The sequence below is a fragment of the Schistocerca serialis genome, chromosome 6, assembly GCF_023864345.2.
Source record: "Schistocerca serialis cubense isolate TAMUIC-IGC-003099 chromosome 6, iqSchSeri2.2, whole genome shotgun sequence".
NCBI classification, from domain to species: Eukaryota; Metazoa; Arthropoda; class Insecta; order Orthoptera; family Acrididae; genus Schistocerca; species Schistocerca serialis.
The window spans coordinates 96,660,464-96,666,800 of NC_064643.1; positions in this window are offsets into that span (position 1 = coordinate 96,660,464).

Genomic DNA, 6,337 nt, shown 5'->3' on the forward strand with positions numbered 1-6,337 from the left:
TAAAACATAGTACAATGAGCCATAAAGTTGACACAGCAAAAGTTTGGTTTCTTTCTTAACACACCTCACATGATGTGTCAGCTGAATAAGTTCCTCAATAGAGAAATTTGTTAACATCGAGTATTGATTTAAGTGTCAGGAAGTCGTTTCTGAAAGTATTTGTATGGAGTGTAGCCATGTATGGAAGTGAAACATGGACGATAAATAGTTTAGACAAGAAGAGAATAGAAGCTTTCGAAATGTGATGCTACAGAATAATGCTGAAAATTAGATGGGTAGATCACATAACTAATGATGAGGTATTGAATAGAATTGGGGAGAAGAGGAGTTTGTGGCACAACTTGACTAGAAGAATGGATCGGTTGGTAGGACATGTTCTGAGGCATCAAGGGATCACCAATTTAGTACTGGAGGGCAGTGTGGAGGGTAAAAATCGTAGAGGGGGACCAAGAGATGGATACACAAAGCAGATTCAGAAGGATGTAGGCTGCAGTAGGTAGATGAAGAAGCTTGCACAGGATAGAGTAGCATGGAGAGCTGCATCAAACCAGTCTCAGGACTGAAGACCACAACAACAACAACAACAACAATAGTCCCACTTCCTCAGCATACAATACCATTGCTCATCCTGTTATGGAATGCCTCTTTACTAAACGTCCATGGGCAATGAGACCGTTTGGGATCTGTTGGAGACCCTGGGTGTGGGGAACATACTGGCTCAATCTGGTGTTTTAACTGACTTCCATCCTGTTTGCTACAGAGGCCTAAAATGATTTTAGATTTAGTGCAGTGCAGCAGATATTGCACTCCTGCTTACACTTTTATTAAGATATTTACCGACATCTTAAATCAGCACCACAACTGTGCAGCTATATTCATGGATTGGTCTAAGTGGGGGGATTCCATTGGCTGCTCTGCTGTTTTCCCTGATTGTGTCCTTAAGATTTGGTTGTCTCCAGACTTCACTGTCTTCAATTTTGAATTATGCATGATCTTGAGGGTGCTGGAGAAGATGAGATGTGCCGTGCCTGCTAAATTCCTCACCTGTCCTGACTGCTTGAGTGTCCTTCAGTCTCTGCAATGCTTCTGTCCAGCCAATAAAGTGGTTCCGGATATCCACGACACCCCTATCCACTTACAAAGGGTGAGGAAGGAGGTATCTTTCTGCTGGAAGCCAGGGCACAAGAGTGTTGTGGGCAATGAAAGGGTAGACAGAGCAGCCAAGAAAGGCATGTCGTGATGCTCAGTTAATTCAGTGTGCCCTGCATGTTGTCATCTTGCTTTTGAGGCACAGAGTCATGCATTGATGGGAAGATAAGTGGCTGAAAGAGCCAGATAGCTGTGTCTAGTAAAGCCCATTATGTGGCTGTGGCATACTTCCTTTCAGCCATGAAGATGGGACAAAGTCCTGCTTACTCATCTTTGCATAGGCCACAGCCATATGAAGCATAGCTTCTTGTTTAACTGAGATAACCATCCAGCGTGTGGTGCTTGTGGCATAAAGACCACTGTGTGCCACATTTTATGAGGCTGTTTTATTTTCAGAACAGAGGGCAGTATCAGATTTGCTGACTGATCTGCCCTCTATTTTAAGTGACATTCAAATGAATGTGGTTAGAGTGTAAATATTATGTAATATGTTGGATTTGCTTCCTAAAATTTTAGGGAGATGTTCTTAATGTATTAGCAGGATGACTGACTTACCCATGTTTTTAGTAAGTGGTCAGCTAATCACATTTCTCTGTGCTATTATTTTAGCTCTTCTGTCATTTTCTTTATGTTTTGATCCCACATTTGGCACTTTTCACCATTTCTCTGCTGTCTCGTGGTGTGTGAGATTGTGTGTGAGTGTGTGCCACCATGAGGTAGAAGTGAGTGAGTGTCATTCCGTAGGTTTACTCCTCATAGTGATGCCAGCCATGAACATTCGGGTCTGTGACACCAAATTTTCTTCCTGCTGCACAGTTATTTGTGGTCCCTGCTTCATGAATCACCATTACCTTAAAATTAGTATCATATTGTCTGTGTGGATCAGTTGGGAACTGTAATTTCTTAGTTCCTTGTTTCTCAGCTGACAACCTTCTATGGGACATATGTATTACATTTCACAAAATGGACATCATCAACATTCAAGAAACATTCAAAACAAACCATTAACTTGCACCGTGAACACTGAATGGAAAATGGTGTGCCACAGTGATCAGAGAGATTTGTGCCAAGAAGATGAAAGGAAAACTCCTTGGGAGTTATAAACCATGAAGAACATTCAGCTAGGTATCCACTCTTAAAGAATGCACATAGAATCATATTGATGTAAAGGGGTGATGAGAATTGATGGAAGGTGATGGCATGCTACTGAATGCGAAACAGTCTGTCATGGAGCTTATCATGAAACTGGCAATCCTTTAAGGCATAGCTGCAGTTAGCGTGAAAATACATTTTATAGGCACATAAACAACAAACATCCAGAGGTTGAATTTGTCCCATGGTTCTAGATGGTATGAATTGCAATGTCACGCACTTTTCAGGAAGGATAGTTTGCTCTAAGGGTATACGATTTTTATACACAGGCCAGGAATCAAAAAAGAGCACATTACTTTGACCAGGAGCACATTACTTTGAGCAGCTATTGGCTAAAAGCAGTACTCATATAATAGTTATGCCAGTTTTCCCACTCTTGCTTGTTGTGACGTAAATTTTTCCTGGTGCCCTTGCAAGACATCACACACAAGAAAGAATTGTAGGGGGCAGAGCGCCTCCAACTTCTCACAGCACAATAAATGACTTTCCAGCCACTTATCACACAGGTTAGTGGATGGCATAATGGTACACAAACATGTTAAGGTATTGATGTCAGTTGATCTTGATACGACTCTCTTGGTACCTCTAATTTCCTGGGTTCTTTTCAAATGCATTTCTTCTATGAATACTGATTGGTCAAAGTAGAAAACAGATTCCTAAATGTACAGTGGGATATGTTTGTTTATGTCATCTACAAATTTTTGTGCCAATTCTGCAGTTTATTGTGCATCATCAAGTTGATGCTTTGTTTGAAATTTCATTACCTTCTGTCTTCCAAATCTGTAGCACTGTTTGAAGTTATGCAACCACTGAGTTTTGCACAGTTTGATGTGCATAATGTAGTAGATCTCTATCATGCACATCCTGTAAACTGTATCGAGCATTACTGAAATGCATTAAGTCAAGTTTTTGTAACAAGTGCGCCTTGTCCTCCCTTGCATATTCATAGTTTTTCTAATTCACTACATGGTCATATTGGTGTGGAGCTATTCAAAATCTATTCATAATTGTTGTCTTACTATGCTGCAGATGATCTTCCATCTACGAGTACATAATTATGATTAGTACTTGCTCCTTGGACAATGGTTGTCCTTTACTACATAGCACTGGAGACGGGATTTGTGGCTTCCTGTTCAACAAGGATGATAAACTACATGGCTTGACACCTGTCTCATACACTTGTTAAGCAAGTATTGTCATCATCGTACTCCTCATGTACATTGTCCACAAAGTGGAGCATATCAACATCAGACATTCCACTGACTCATCTTGCAGAAGTGACAATATTTCATCTGCCACTTGTTTCTCCTTTGTGAAATTTCTTGGATTCCTTTCTGATGAAACATCAGCTTCAGAAACTGTTGTAGATAAGTGCAATGTTTGCTTTGTTTATCATCACCACTACTGTGCTTTGTAGCAACTCCACTAGCAATGTAGGACTGTTGTGAGTTACTCATTGACTAAACATTTCAACAACACTCCATAGCCTCACACTGTACTCACCATTGGGTACCTCCAGTCCTGCTCCATGTTGCCATCAGCAGCCAATATTGTTGTAGCATGATAGATAACATGCGGGGTGTTGACTGCCATAAACATCATTGGTCTTTTGTGACCTTGCACTCAAGGAGTTCCGTGTGAATCACAGCTGTAGTTTGCATCCATTATTGGTTTCTACAATTTTCATTTTTACAGCACTAGCAATCCCAGCATACTGAATGCCAACAATACGGTGTCCTCTCGCCTCTCTACAGCTGAATCAGTGGAAATTGTAGAATATCAGGTTAACACTGTAACCACCCCTGAAAATCAACAGTGCTATAGAGCAGTGGTAGCTTTAAAGGCCCTGCACGTGAGCAATGGAAATCATGACATTCGGAAATAAACAGCCAAATATTTTTGACAAGCAAGTACATAAATATCATTGCTGTTTGTGAGCTGTGCTAAATTCCTGCCAGACATAGCTTTGCTTTTTACAACACCATTTATATATTATTTTGAGATGTTAACTTCATTTGTGTGGCCATATTGTTCACATTTGCTGTATAGTGTAAGAGAGAGAGATTGCTACTCACTGTAAAGATGACACATTGATTTGCAAATAGGTGGGATGAAAAGACAGTTACATGTGAGCTTTCAGTCAAAGCCTTCTTCAGGAAGGAAAAAAAGCAAAGAAAAACACACACACACACATTCACAAAAGCAAGTCCATCTCACATAAGCATGATTGCTATCTCTGGTGGCTCAGACTGCAACTGCAATGCATTGAACAGGAGCAACAATCTGGAGTGGGGAGGGAAGGTGGAGGGATAGCAGGGTACAGGTTGGAGAAGAGTAATTAGCATTGCCTGGCAGAGCGTGCAGGGCTGGAGGTGGCAGGACAAGGCTGCCAGGCACAGTGTTGGGAGGCTGTGAGAGAGAAAGATGGAGGGAGAACAGGTAGTGGGAAGGAGAGGAGCTGAGAAGGGGAAAAGACTGATAGGTTTGTGAGCAAAGAGCAGTGCATGATGAGGGTTAGGAGAGGCAAATTGTGGGGAGGTGATGGTCATAGGTGGGAGAAACTGTTTGGTAGAGGATTTGGGGACAGTAGCTTATCGTAGGTTGAGGTGAGGATAATTCTGAGAATGGAGGATGTGTTGTAAAGATAACTCCCACCTGTGCATTTCAGAAAAACTGGTGGTGGAGGGGAGAATCCAGATGGACTATACTGTAAAGCAGCCATTGAAGTCAGGCTTGTTATGTTCATCTGCATGTTGTGCCACAGGGCAGTCCACTGTTCTCTTTCTCACAGTTTGGCAGTGGGTATTCATCCTGGTGGAGGATAGCAGAGTACAGGTTGGAGAAGAGTAATTAGCATTGCCTGGCAGAGCGTGCAGGGCTGGAGGTGGCAGGACAAGGTTGCCAGGCACAGTGTTGGGAGGCTGTGAGAGAGAAAGATGGAGGGAGAACAGGTAGTGGGAAGGAGAGGAGCTGAGAAGGGGAAAAGACTGATAGGTTTGTGAGCAAAGAGCAGTGCATGATGAGGGTTAGGAGAGGCAAATTGTGGGGAGGTGACGGTCATAGGTGGGAGAAACTGTTTGGTAGAGGATTTGGGGACAGTAGCTTATCGTAGGTTGAGGTGAGGATAATTCTGAGAATGGAGGATGTGTTGTAAAGATAACTCCCACCTGTGCATTTCAGAAAAACTGGTGGTGGAGGGGAGAATCCACATGGACCATACTGTAAAGCAGCCATTGAAGTCAGGCTTGTTATGTTCATCTGCATGTTGTGCCACAGGGCAGTCCACTGTTCTCTTTCTCACAGTTTGGCAGTGGGTATTCATCCTGGTGGACAGGTTGTTGGTAGTCATACCCATATAAAAAGCTGTGCAATGATTACTACGACGTAATATATCACATGGCTTCTTTAACATGTGGCCCAGCCTTTGATGTTGTGGCATAAGCCTGTGACAGAGCTGGAATAGTTAGTACTGGGTGGGTGGATTGGGCAGGTCTTGCATCTGGGTCTTCCAAAGGAATATGAACCCTGTGGCAAGGGGTTGGGATTTGGAGTGGTGTAGGGATGGACTAGGCTGCTGCGAGGGTTGGGTGGGTAATGGTACAGCACTTTATGAGGGATGGGAAGGATCTTGGATAGGATGTCTCTAATTTCAGGGCATGATGATAGATAATGAGCCCACGCTCCATCTTGCTGCATTAGTTCAGCTAAGTATTCCTTTCCCTGTCTAAAACCCAGTCTCACAGCCTGTTCCTTAAATGCTGCCTAAAACATGGCACCCCCAGCAGCTTAACTGCAAAAATTACTGTCTCTGGATCCCACCCCTCCTTTCACAATGACCTCCATGATATGTTCCATTTTGATCTATTGATCTTCAGCCTCACTGAGACGTTTTGAGCAGTCTGTCATTTTGAGAGGGCATGTGTGGCAACATGGGGGCACTTCCTCCGCCATATGCAAGCCCGGAGTGGAGATTCTGATAACAGCAGACTGAACAGAACACACGCAAGGCTGATGGATGGTGCTAAACTTGGATGCT